The following is a 12,683-nucleotide window of genomic DNA, read 5'->3' as shown; positions in this document are numbered from 1 at the left end:
GGGGGGGGGGGGGGGGGGGGGGGCTCCTCACAGGCGGTCCACCCCCACCTCCAAAAATGCCTGAACAATCAGATCCAGAAATTCCCTGGAAGAAAACCAGCTAGTGAGCCATGGCCAGGGCAGGGGAGCCCCAGGGAGGCGCAGCCCCGGAGGCCTCCGAGAAAGAGGAAGCTATGACATTGACCAGCCCCGGGCAGCTTCCCCTTTCCCAGAGCTGCAGCTCCATGTGGCGGGAAGGCCCAGCCTGGGGCTCTCCTCTCCAAGCCCACCCTGGCCTCCCACGGAAGCTCCACGGTATCCCAGAGGTTGCCCACCACCCCTCCTCGCCCTTGGCCTCCAGGTCAGCCCCAGTGCTGGGTATCTTAACACTCGGCTCTGCCCCTGCTGCCCCGCAGCCGTTCTGGGCAGCTTTCCCTCCCCTACTCTTGCCCCTCTCACGGAGGCCCGGCTATTTCCTCCACCCAGAGAGCCTTCCCATCACCTGGCCAACACCTACTCTTCCTTCAGAGCTCGGCTCAAAGCCACTTCCTCCTGGAAGCCCCCCTTATGCATTCACCATCCTGCAAGTGACCACCCTGTTCACCCAGCCTCTTCCCCAACACCCTCCATGCCCGGTGCTCAGCACGCGGCCCGACCCTGGGAAGTGGTAGGTATATACTGAACTGGGGACAGCTAGGGGGACGGACGGGGTGGGGGGGCTAGAGGGTGTACGGCTTCTGCCAGGGCTAAGAAGGCCCAGAGGCTGGAGTTAGGCAGGAGGGTTTGAAACTGGATCTGAACACCTGAACGAACCTGGGGGAGAATCGGCCTGCCTTGCTCTGCTCTTCACTGGCTCTGTGGCTGTGGACACCCCCTCTCCCGCCAAGACAGAGGGCTGCTATGAGGGGAAGAGAATTCACCTCAAATACTCAGCACAGGGCCTGGCACAGAGTCATCCCTCAATAAACACTCACCATACCTCAGTTTCCCCACGTGTAAACTATGGACCGGGGAACGGCACACGCTTGACGGCAGGTGTGAGGTATGAAGCTTCTTCTCCATTTACGTACAATGCTTGGCCCAGAGCCTGGTACCCAGGAGGTGCTGGGTTAGCCACGGCGAGGATCTGGGAGGAAGGAGGGTGTAAGAAGGGCGAGAGATCTGGAAAGGCAGGGGGTCAGAGCCCAGGTCACACGACTTGGACGCAAGCTGAGAAGCCCACACTGCCCTCGGGGCCTATGGGAGACTGGGAGGGTTAGGAGGCGGGGGAGAGGTATGGAACAGTTTGCCTCTCAGAGGGCTCCCTGGGATCCCTGCCAAGGAGGCAGGACTGGGGAGACGGAGGTGGGAGGCAGGTCCCCACGTGGAGCAGGGGGTGGGAGGCAGGTACTTCTGTTTCGCAGCCAGTGGCTCTAGGGCCTGTGGACCTCCCTGCAGCCTCCAGAGGCTAGAGTTGCCTGGAAACACATCTGGACACAGGCCTTCCTTGGCAGTGGCCGAGACAGAAAGACAAAGGCCGCCCATCAATAGAGAAATCCAGGTTAGCAAGCAACCCCGTGGTTCCCTGGCAACTGGGGCCGAAGTAGGGCAGTGTCCACGGTGCGCGCCGGTGAGGGCAGCTAGGCACGCCTCTTTGCCATCCTCCAGCCTCCCGGGGAAGGCAACCGACTCTCTCCCTGGGGGTCAGTCTGGGTTGCTCTACTCCTCACGGAAGAGGTGAGCATCCCTGTTTCACACCCAGGTAAACTGAGGCTGCGGGAGATCACTTGTATGGGTCACACAGCCAGGGAGTGGTGATGCAGGCACAGAGCCCAGGTCTGGCTGGTTCTGCCCGCACCCCCGACCCCCCTCACCCTGGAGCCTGGCATACAGGGCCCGGCACGCAGCGGATGTTCTCCGAGTGTGTGTCAACTCGACGGCAGCGTCTAGGGAGCTAGTGGCGCACAGAATTGCTCTGGAGAGGCCATGACAAAGCACGCAGGCGGGCCCTGGGGGAGAGGTGCTGCCCCCATTTCCGGGGTCTCTGGGGCCTCTGGGGTCTCCCTGCATCCACCCTCATGTGCGTATGGCCCTAGAAGGCGCCGGCTCCTGCAGGAACAGGCACTGGCCCCCGTGAGGAGCCGGAAGCCCGGCGAGGGCTGGGGAGAGGAGGTCGCAGGCTGGAGGCCAGCTCCTCGGGCTGCGACAGGCGGGGGGCCTAGAGCTGCGCGGAGGCTAGCTCGGGCCGGTCCGTGAGAAGGGCAGCCGTGGTCTCCCAGGCCACAAGCTTGCGTAAGGACCCCACGCGTGTGGACCCCAAATCCTGCACACCAGACGGCGGCTGGTCCCCGCCCCCCGCCCCCGGGGCTCGGCAGGGTTCTGGCCCTGACCTCCAGGCTGCCACACGGTCTGCTCTTTCAGAGGCTCAGGGAGGTGAGGTGGGCAGATGGGGCTGAGGGAGCTAATTGGCCCTTGAGGCTAAGAAAAGGCTGAGGTGGCCAGACTGGGCCGACCCAGCTCCTCCCAGTCTGGTGTGGTACCGATGCAAAGCCTGCCCCTTCCCTGAGCGGAGTCTCGGGCTAGGGAAGGGGGGCACTAAACCACAGAGTCGTCTCTGGGGCAGAGCTGGGGCTCCGCAAGCCCCCTCACTTACTGCGTGCCTCTTTCCCATTCCAGGCCTCAAAGGGTCCCAGGTTTCACAAATGAGGAAACCGAGGCTCAGAGAGGCTAAGGACTCCCCTGGAACAACTTGGTCTCAAACGAGACAAGGTTACCAGCCCGGAGTGCGGGCAGGCAGCGGGCAGCCCCTGTGCTCGCCACGCCGGCCGGTCGGCAGCCTGCGCTTCCTGCAGGGAGCCTGGGCCAGCCCTGGGCCGTGTCCCCGGCCCCGGGACAGCACGGCAAGGGGCCTGGGAGGGCTGGAGGAACCGCACTGCCCACCTGCTCGTGCTACTGCTACCTCTTCCTCCGAGAAGCCACCTTTGCCTCGGAGCCTGGCCGCACCGCCGTACTGACCACCAACATGCCAGGCCCGACGCCGTCACCCCAACCGGGGCCTGCCCTGTCCTCTGACTCCTCTAGACTTGGGGTGCTGGGGAAAGAGACCCCTCTCCCCAGCAATCCCAAGTCAGGCGGCCCTGACCAGCGGCCGCTGAGGCAGGGGGTCAGCACAGGGGGGGAGGTGGGGCAGTCACTCCCCTCCCTGAGCTTCAGGGTTCTCTGCAAACAAGGGTTGTGGCCCCTGCCTCCAGGGAGCCTGCGGGAGAAGTGGAGCCGCTGTAAACAGCGCTGACCAGGGCCTGGCCTGACGAGCCTCTCCCGAGTATCAGTTCTCACCACAGCCCGCGAGGGCCAGAGGAAGAGCCAGGCTCAGAATGAAGCAGCATCCAGCCAAGGTCATCCAGTGGCTGGGGGAGCAAGCAAGGGTGCTCTAGGGAACCCAGCAGCATGAGCAGAGGAGCCCCGGCCTCCCAGGATAGCCCTGGGTGCCCCTTTCCCAGCAGCTCAACGGGCCTGTGTCCATCTGCTCCCATGCCAGCCGAAGCCGCAGTCGGGAAGGTGGAGGGGCGCTGAGCGGTCAGGACCAGCCCCACACCCCGAAGCCTGTCTCCTCCGCTGTAATTTGGGATAGTTGTGCTTGTTCAGCTGACCTCTTGGCTGGAGGACCCAGAGTTCATCGGAGAACAGTGGCTCTTCTTACAATCGGGCTTCAGCCCAGGTGCCGCCTCCTGTAGGAAGCCCTCCCAGCCTCCCTGTCTGGGGTGGACCCTCCCCTCTCCTGGCCCCTTGAGCCACTTGTGATCTCCCTGGAGGGAGGAAGGGAGGCAGAAAGGAAGGCAGCCGGCAAGTGCATGCACGAAGCTGGGCACAACGGGCCCCTCCTTCCGCTCATTGCTCCTTCTCACAGTGACCACACTATGCAGATCCAAGCTTAGGCCCCTCCTTCTGGAAGCCCTCCTTCCTTCTCTCTCTACCCACACAGTCAGACCCTGCTTCTAAGTGGCCGCAGAGGCCCCTCCATCCCTCTCTCCATGCCAAGTAGCCAGGGCACACGCTCACAGCCACATGGGCAGTTTATTTATAGAGCTCTCATCTTTCCCAGGGTGGCCCAGGAAAGAGCTCTGGCCTTCCAGGCAGACAGACCCGGGGTAAGATCCCAGTGACAGTAGGGTCTCACAAGTCCCTCCCCTCTCGGGGCCCTCCTTTCCCTGCCTGTACCTGGAGGACGGTGCTGACCCTCAGGACACGAGGCTAAAAATGTGTGAAACTTGGGGGTCCTAATCCCAGGGCTGGGCACACAGTAGGGATGCAGCACTGGCTCCCTCCTGTGCACCCCAGCCAGTGGCACTGGGACCAGGCCCAGGCACCCAGGGCCTCAGCGAACAATGGGTGCTGAGCTCTGCATGAGACCTCATCCCACTCACCCCCAATCCTGAGTGGGGGTGGGGCCAGATGAGACCTGCTGGCTGATCTCAGGCAAAACCCCTTCCCGCCAGCAAGCAGAAGGGCCAGCCCCATACAGAGGAAGTCTGGCCTTATCCAGCCAGGCCAGGCGCTGAACAGCCCCACCACTTCCTCCTCCCAAGGCAGGTAGCCAGCATGGTCCTTCTGGGGAAACTGATGCCAGAATTGTCAGACAACCCTTGCCTCCACTTGGAGACAGGGCGAGGCAAGACCTTGAGTGCCAGACTCCAGCATCACGGCTGTGTGACTCAACTAGGTCGGGTCTCCTCTGCCCTTAGTCTCCACTTCCCCACTGAGCAGCTTGGGAAGGAAGGGGATCCTCTGTCAGCACTGTTGAGACCTGAGCCCAGGGCCTGGCACACAGCAGGGAATCTGCTGGCCCAGAATGGGGGCCTTGTGTGAGGAGGGTCCATGGCAAGCACCAGATCTGCCCCTACAAAAAGGATGGCCATGAGTCTTCGCCTCCAACCTCCCCCCCTCCCCGACACATGCATCGAGCATCGGAGACCCTGGGGGCAAACCTCCCTGTGCATCCTAGCACACAGTAGGCCCTCGGTGGCTGCCCTTCCTCAGGAAGAGGCCTGGCCAGCACAGATCAGCAGTGAGAGAGGGCAGGCTTCTGGCCGGGGCCACCCTACCCAGCTGGGTATGCAGCGCCCATGAGTGCCCCACACCAGTGCTTTCTCCCAAAGGTGAGGGGGGCTACCTGGCAGGGGGACCACGACAAAGAAGAAGAACTAACACTGGGCTGGGAGGGCTTCCTGGGTGAGGGGAAGCTGTACCCTGAATGTCCAGGAGGGTTCTAGAAAGAACAGACAGCAACAGCAAAGGCAGAGCCAAACCAAGGCATCTGGTAGGGAGAGATGAGGGTGAAGATACAAAGTTCAAAACGTCTTGGAGGGAACTGTCATGCTAGGATGAAGAGTCTGGACTATATTGTGTAGGCAAAAAAGTAAGTTGCCTTAGGAAGGGTGCTCGGACAGTGCGTGGAAGGAATGGAAATGGAGGCAGAGAGGCCAGTACACGCGTCTGGGGCCGGACAGCAAGGCTGAGCGGAGCAAAAGCGGAAGCCGTGATTTTGTGAAGGTGTGTCTCGGGCCGGCGTCCAGTCTTGGGCCACATCCAGGCTGCCGGGGGACATGTGGCGGCACAGAAGGTAGGTATGGGCTCTGTCTGGAGGGTGAGAGCCAGAATAAAAGCACCCTGGGGCCCTTGGGTAAGTCTCGGCACTTCTCAAACCTCAGTCTCTCTGGCTCGCTCACTCTCGCTCGCTCTGCAAAATGAGGCTGACCCTCTGAGCAGGGGCAGAGTGCTGACTGCCCCTCAGTCTCCCCTCCTTGGCCGGCAACTACCAGATGAGTCCCAGCTGGGGCCACGTGTAGAAACCCAGCCTGGCCCCACTGTCATCCTGGGAGGCCCAAGTTCCCAGGAAGGTCTAGCTTGGGCAGGACAGGGCTGGGAGGGCCTCCATCAGGGCGAGGACCCGAAGAGGAAGTTAACCCTTCCCCTCTCCCAACTCCTCTCTGGGCCCTGAGCTATTTCCCTGTTTGCTGGGGATGGAAATAACTCAGGCTCAGCCCCAGGAGACCAAGATAGCTATTCTGATCAGCCCCAAGAAGCAGAGCTCCAGTCGTTCCAGAGAGGACCGAGGGACACCCTGACCCCCCTGCTCTAGCTCTCGGCCAAGTGGCAGCAGTGGTCAGAACTAGCAGGGGCCTCTGGGACGAACAGGGAGACTGAAGGACTGAGGGGCTGAGGCAGAAGCTCAAAGGTCATCCCCAGCCTGCCCCCCACCACAGCGTGTGGGGAGATTTGGGAAGGTGCCCCTAGAGCAACTCTGGATAGGGGAATACAGCCTCTCCAGCATGGTGAAGGTCAGCTGGGACCCTGTTATCCTTGCCAGCCCTGGAGCCTGGGCTGTGCTGCTGACTCCTGACACTCTCTGTAGCTATGTGGATGCCCCCAAAGCCAGTTGCAGTCTCTAGAAGACAGGAGACAGGCCTCTCTGGTGACCTCTAGCTAGGGGTGAAACCTGTGGGAGGGGAAGGGGAGAGGAGGAACAGGAAGACCACATAACCACCCGCAGTGTTTCAGACATGGGTGCAAAATACACACCACACTCAGAACTCACAAAGGCACACTCTGGCAAGGCCATGCTTGTCAGCCCAGGCTTGAGCGAAGAAGCCTAGATAAGCCATGAACAGGTATTAGAAAGGTGGGTGGCCCTCTCTACGCATCTCACAGGGTTTGGGGGGCAGAAAACCTGAACTCCAATCCTGGCACTGTCCTGACTCTGCATGACCTTGGGCAAATCACTTTGCTTCTCTGGGCCTCAGTTTCCTTCTCTGAAAAACAGTCACATCTCAGAACAACTGTGAGGATTCAGCAAGAGTACACCATAAAATGTTCAGCATACCACCTGGCACTGTCCCTCTATCCTCGCCCCAACGCAGAATGCAACCAGTGTTTTCAGAGGAGGACAGAACTTCTAGATCCTTTAGCAGGTATCCCCTCACACCTCCTGGTCTAGAGAGCCCGATCTCCACTCCACCCTGCATGAATCCAACAGACTCTCTTGTGGAGGTGAGAGCCTCAGAGGGTCTAGCCCGGATGGGGAAGGGGGCCTGCCTGCCCCAGCCCTCCAAATCAGAGACTGCTCGGGGGCAACAAGTCCGTGCCCCCCTCCCTGCACGAAGGGGACTGAAGGAGACCGGGCCAGAGAAGTCAATGTCTATGGATCAGAATTCTAGGCTTGGTCTGAAGAGCTGTACTGCCATCCCTGTCACCAGCAGCCCCTGGGCCACTGTATCCCCAGCAGCCAGCCTGCCCCCACCCCCCACTGCAGTCTTTCTGACTGGAGGGAGGGGAGAACAGAGGCAGTTGACCCAAAAACAATAGAGGATCCCAAAGTGATGATTCACAGTCCATTCACAGCCCAACACCTCAGTGTGCAGAAGGGGAGACTGAGGCCCAGTGGGGGCAGGGTCTGAGAGGAAGATGGGCCCAGTGGTAACACAGGTTACTGGAGACAAAGCTTTGCCAGGAGTCTGGGACGTGTGTGTGTGTGTGTGTGTGTGTGTGTGTGTGTGTGTGTGTAGGTGGAGGTGGAGCCAGAGGCTGCCTCAGGGCCCCTCAGCTGCTGCCAGAAGTGTCAGTCACCTCACCAGATGCCACCCAGCCTTGGCCTCCCTGCCCTCTGCCAGGGCAAGTCACTCAGGGTCCTCCCCCACTGATTCAACTGAGATTCTGAGAGATGCCCTCTTGGAGAGAGTTCTGGAGAGACCCCTGGCCTCCCCTGCTTCCCCTCCATCTACAGGCAGGTGTTTGAGGTCTCTCCTCTTTCTGCCTCTTACTCATTCTCCTGAGGCTCCGACGGACACACACACACACTGACAATACTTGACCCAACAAGCACACTATGTCTCCAGTGATTTGGGGGCTGGTTCTCACAGTCACTTGGGGTTCCTCTCCCTCTATTTCACATTCACGGCATTAGGAAGCCGCTCTGGCCCTGCCTTGGTCATGTCCCAGGCCACACACAGACTCAGTGACCCGGGTCTCACAGTAAGCTGGGGTCACGGTCACCCGCAGGGACCTGGGGTCTCTCTCACACAATCACACGCACTCACTCGGCCCGTCAGAGACACACAGAGCCCCTCTGTGTCTCCCGCTTGGCCCCGGCGTCACCGCTCAGTGTCCCGGCCACACGTTCTCCCGGGCTGGGCCGCCTCACGCGCCGTGTCACCCACAGTCACGGGCTGACACCGTTCAGAGCCCCCCCTCCGGCCGCCCCACGCCGCAGCCGTCCCGTCCCGCACCCGTTCCTGGTCTCGGTCCAAGTTTTCCGGGCCGGGGGCGTCTCCGGGGCCCGCCGATTCCTCAAACTGCCAAGTCCCGCCGCTGCTTCGCCACCGCGCACGGCCGGGCCTGGAGTCGCGGCCGGAGGACGCGCAGGTCCCGGGGCAGGGGTCTCAGAGACGGGTGGGGACCGGTGCGCGGAAGACGCCGGGACAGGACGCGGGGGCGGCGGGGGGGGGGCGCAGGGCAGAGGCTGCGGCATCCGCCGAGCCGGCCAACTTCCTCGCGGACGCGGGGAGGCAGGGGGCGCCACTCGGGTCCGCACCCCTCTAGCTCCGGCAGCGAGAAGCACACCCCAGGCTGAGGCCCCGCGCGCCCGCCTTACCTGGCCGCCCCGCAGCAGCAGCAGCTCCAGCACGGCCCCAGGGTAGAAGCGCAGCCCCGGGCCCGGCTCGGCGAGTGCACGAGCGGCCGCGCAGGCTGCGCGCCTTTTGAATGAATCTCCTGCCGGTCCGGGAAGGTGCGCAGCCCCGCCCCCGCGCGTCACGGCCGCCGGCCCCGCCCCCGACGTCAGAGCCCGGGCTCGCGTCCCTGGGCCCCCACCCCTTGAGGCCGCGGTGGGCCTCCGGTTCTCCCGCCCGGCCGCGCTGCTCTGTGTCGCCATCTCTTGCGCCCCCGGGGAACTGCAGGGGGCTGGAAGGGAAGAGGCCTCTCCGATCGGCCTCTTCTGGGCTCCAAACCAAGAGAGAAGGGGTTGCACGATGCAAGATAGACTGGAGACTCGGGTGCTACTCCGGGTCCCGTCACCATTGCCAGTCCAAGCAGGACCACCGCTGCCTCGTCCCGCGTCTTGTTTTCCTCCTAGAAACTGGCCGTCAGGGAGAACAACCTCGTTTTGTTGACGAGGCCCAGGCCCGCCCCCGGAAGCTCCTATCTAGTTGGTGTGGGAAGTCCAGGTGAAAGTGAATTTGTAACGGAGGTCCATATGGTGGTCTCCTGCACGTTCCTCAGGGCCCAGCCCAAATCCTTCTCAGAGGCCTTTCTTGCCGCCCCCCTCCTGTCTGACAGTATAGCGAGTCCCTCCTTCCAGCAGGACAGATGACACATTGCTGTCCCTTCCCTACCACCAGCTGTCCCACCTTGCCAGTTCCCATTGCCAGCCATCAGGGTGCCCAGCAAGGCAGTGACTAGGGACTCCAGGACACTATTCACATTGTGTTCCCGGCTCTGTGAATCGTGCCCCCTGGTGTTGTGCAATATGGTGGGCTGAGACTAGAGGCAGCAGGTCCGCAGCCAGAGTTTCCCCCAATCCACGCTATTGAGGGGATCCCAGGGGGGTCCCCCCAGGACAGCAGGGAGGGCCTGATCCTGGGGGCAGAGGCTGGGACATGGATAATCACAGCCCATGACAGAGGTAGAGGAAGGTAAATAAGTCTGTTGGGGATAGATTGCGGGGAGAGTGGAGAATTCTAAACAAACTGAGTCATAGAACCTGAGCTGTGGGGTGAGGGGGTGGGGTAGGTCAGGTCCCCAGGGTCCAGGAGACTCCAGGAAGAGAACTGGACACCTGCAGAGGGAGGGGGGCAGGGGAAGAGTTTCTGTTTCCCTGGGCCATGCCCACGTTGTGGGGAAAGAGCAGGAAGAGCTCCAGGTGACTGGTATCAGTATCATAGCCCCACCCCCCTCATATCTCAATGGAGATGCCCCCAGGGCTAGGGCTAGGGTGGTCCCAGGGTCAAATATCCCAAATCCAAGCCCATGGGGGATGAGGGGGGGAGACCTCAGAGAGGATCCATGCTGGGGACCTCCTGAGGGAGTGAGAGCAGCCCAAGAGGCCCTCTGTTCCTGCAAATGTTTTCTTTGTAAGGGAACCTTCTACACCCCAGTTCCAAGTTCCGCGGCTCGAATGGTCGCGTGTCATGTGCCACTTAATAGGCCAAATGGGGAAATGCGTCTTGGTCAAGGAGCACTGACCATTAATCAGACATCCTACAGAGGATGTGAGACTCTCTGTGAGACTTTGGTCAAATTCCTCCCCAGATTCCGTTTCCCCACTGAAATCAGGGTGCCAGATTTGTTACCTGAAGGTCGTTCTAGTTCTCTGTGGGATGAGGTGATCAGCCCCACCTGCCTGGGTGGTAAGGATGGGCAGCAGCCACCTGAGCCAGGAGAATAGGTCAGGGATGGTGGGGCTGATGTGGTCCCTCTTGTGGCTCTGGGGACTCTGGTTGGCACCTTTGGGCTCTCAGGCTGCAGCTCCAGAGTCGGGTCTCCTGGAGCCACAGACCACACACATCCCACTCTGGAACCCTCAGGTTATGAGGGAGCCTAATTGTTGTTTACTGCCAGCCCTGACTCCTGATCCACAATGCGCTACAGATGGCACCCTGCCTGAGAATCTGGGAGAATCTGGGAGGCAGGGAAGGAGTTGTGGAGGGCACAGGAGATTCAAACTGTTTTTTTTAAGGAGCTTAGAGAGCCACAGGCTCGAGAACAAAGGACTCTCACAATCACAGGTTTTTAAAACACCTGGCATCTCAGATGAACCCGCGAAATCTTAGCATTACAATCCCTGCACTTAGGGACCTCAGAGACCATCTCATTTGAACTTGTAGTGCTGCTGAGGAAGTGAGCCCAGAAAAAGCCTGCACCTCACCCTTGGTGGCCCAGGACAAGCCCTAGTAAGCTGGGATGAGCTTTGATGGTGCTCCAGAGTCAGGGGTGTGGGCTCCACGTCCCACGGAGGCCCTGCCTGCAGTGGGGACCCTGTCCCACAGGATCTGAGGCATGGGGTGCTGTTCTTGGCAAGGGATCCGAACGGATGTCAGGCTCTGGGGTTATGGACCAGAAATCATCGCGCCCTCTGCTGGCTGCACTGGAATTTTAACAAGGAAGTACAAAGCAGGAGGAATGAATGCTCTAGGGGTGCCTGGCGGGCTCAGTCGGTGGAGAACAGGACTCTTTATCTCCGGGTTGTAAGTTTGAACCCCATATTGGGTACAGAGATTACTAAAAAATAAAAAATCTTTGAAAAGAATTTTTCAATGCTCTGCACTTGGCTAACACCTAACTGGCCAAGTCCTACCCCTCTAAAGGTGGGCTCCCCCACCTTGTGTGAGCCTTAGCTCCAGGGGAGGGTGGGCTTTAGTCTAAGGAGGAACTGGGTCTAGGAGGCCAGGGTGGGGCTCAGCCTTGGGGCAGGACAGGAACTGAGCTGAGGCTGCTGGGCCTGAGAGCTAGGTTCAGACCAAATTTAGGTCCAGACCCTGAGCTGGGTCTGGAATCTCACTGGGGTTGGGTTTTGGGGTCACAGATATGGGGGTCAAGTCCCAGTTATGCCACGGCCAGGCTTAAGCAAGTGACTTTACCTCTCTTAGCGCAAGCTCACCAGCCCTGGGTGTTGGGAGGATTTATGGAGACTCCATGTTGGGGGCACCAGCTGCTTCTAGGACACTGGGCTCAGAACCCCTAACTGCTCCCTCTCCTCCTGCATCCTCAGTACTTGCTCTGTGTCCTTCCCACAGTCTGGCATCTGGGCTCCGCTCGCATTGATACTGCTCGACGTCCCCCTCCTCGGTTCAGCCCTGCAATCTGTCCCTGACCCAGCCTGCGATGCCTGTTTGCTTGCCTTTGCCAGGCAGGGCTCCTCATTGGCCATAATGGGCCCAAAATAGCACTTCCCCTTGCTGCTTCCTGCAACCTGGCCTGTGGCTTGAAGTCTGTGGGGCAGAAGGGAGAATTGGTGTTTGGCAGGCATGCAAAAGATGTGAAGGGCTCACAGAGGTCATTTGGTTCCGGAGGGGCAGACACTTGCCTAGGGTCACACAGTGAGGGGAGGCTGGGGTTGAGGTTTGAGTTCCGATGTCTGGGTCCCCCATCTCCTCTTGAGGCTCTGCCCAAAAGTTCTAAGCCAGGGCCTTAGCCAGACTTGCCATCCCTTCACCAAGACTCCTGGACTTGCAGACTACTGCTAACCCCAGTTCGAAGAGTACAACAGGGCCCCTGGAAGCCAGCCTAGCCAGTCCTGTGCTTTGCGTCCTAAGGGTCATTCCCTGAACCCCTCTCTCGCTGGTCGTTCTCCTGTTCTGACCACAGCAAACCTTCCTGCCTGGGCTGTCCTCTACACCCACCTCACCCCTATACCTACACCCACCACACCCCAGCCTCAGTGCTGCCTTGCTGTGTGACCTGAGGTTAAGTCCCTATCCTTCTCTGTGCCTCATCTTCCCCGTGAGGCAAATGTCTAGCTAAATCCTGCCCTCTGTCCCTAGTCCACGGGACCACCTGGAGAACCCCTTTGGAGAAGAGATGGCTCTCTCCTGCCCAGGGCTGGTCTACGGAACATGAGCCTCACGTTCCTCATGAGTGACTGCATGTGGCTCTGGCCTCTCAGACTCGCTCTCCTGTCCTCCCACCACTCCATGTGGCTGGCCCTCCTCTCTTCCCTGAGCCACAGAGACCTG

General features: G+C 60.5%; 1 protein-coding gene across 2 annotated transcripts in view; it reads right to left on the bottom strand.

The window, feature by feature from the left end:
• Positions 1 to 8,737, bottom strand: part of RELT (RELT TNF receptor) — an 18,448-nt gene extending 9,711 nt beyond the window's left edge. The window contains exons 1-2 of one of the 2 annotated variants that reach the window (XM_040630829.1): positions 8,606 to 8,734; positions 959 to 1,105 (exon numbers count right to left, since the gene is read on the bottom strand). The gene's annotated coding sequence lies outside the window, so the exon portion shown is untranslated. Of the gene's footprint in view, positions 1 to 958; positions 1,106 to 8,605 lie in introns of both variants that reach the window. The other variant, XM_040630828.1, reaches the window with a different exon arrangement.
• Between the last annotated feature and the right edge of the window lie 3,946 nt (positions 8,738 to 12,683).

The sequence above is a fragment of the Ursus maritimus genome, unplaced genomic scaffold, assembly GCF_017311325.1.
Source record: "Ursus maritimus isolate PB19 unplaced genomic scaffold, ASM1731132v1 scaffold_16, whole genome shotgun sequence".
In the NCBI taxonomy this organism is placed as follows: Eukaryota; Metazoa; Chordata; class Mammalia; order Carnivora; family Ursidae; genus Ursus; species Ursus maritimus.
Note: the sequence above shows the minus strand (reverse complement) of the source record. Positions and strands in the feature narration are given on the sequence as shown.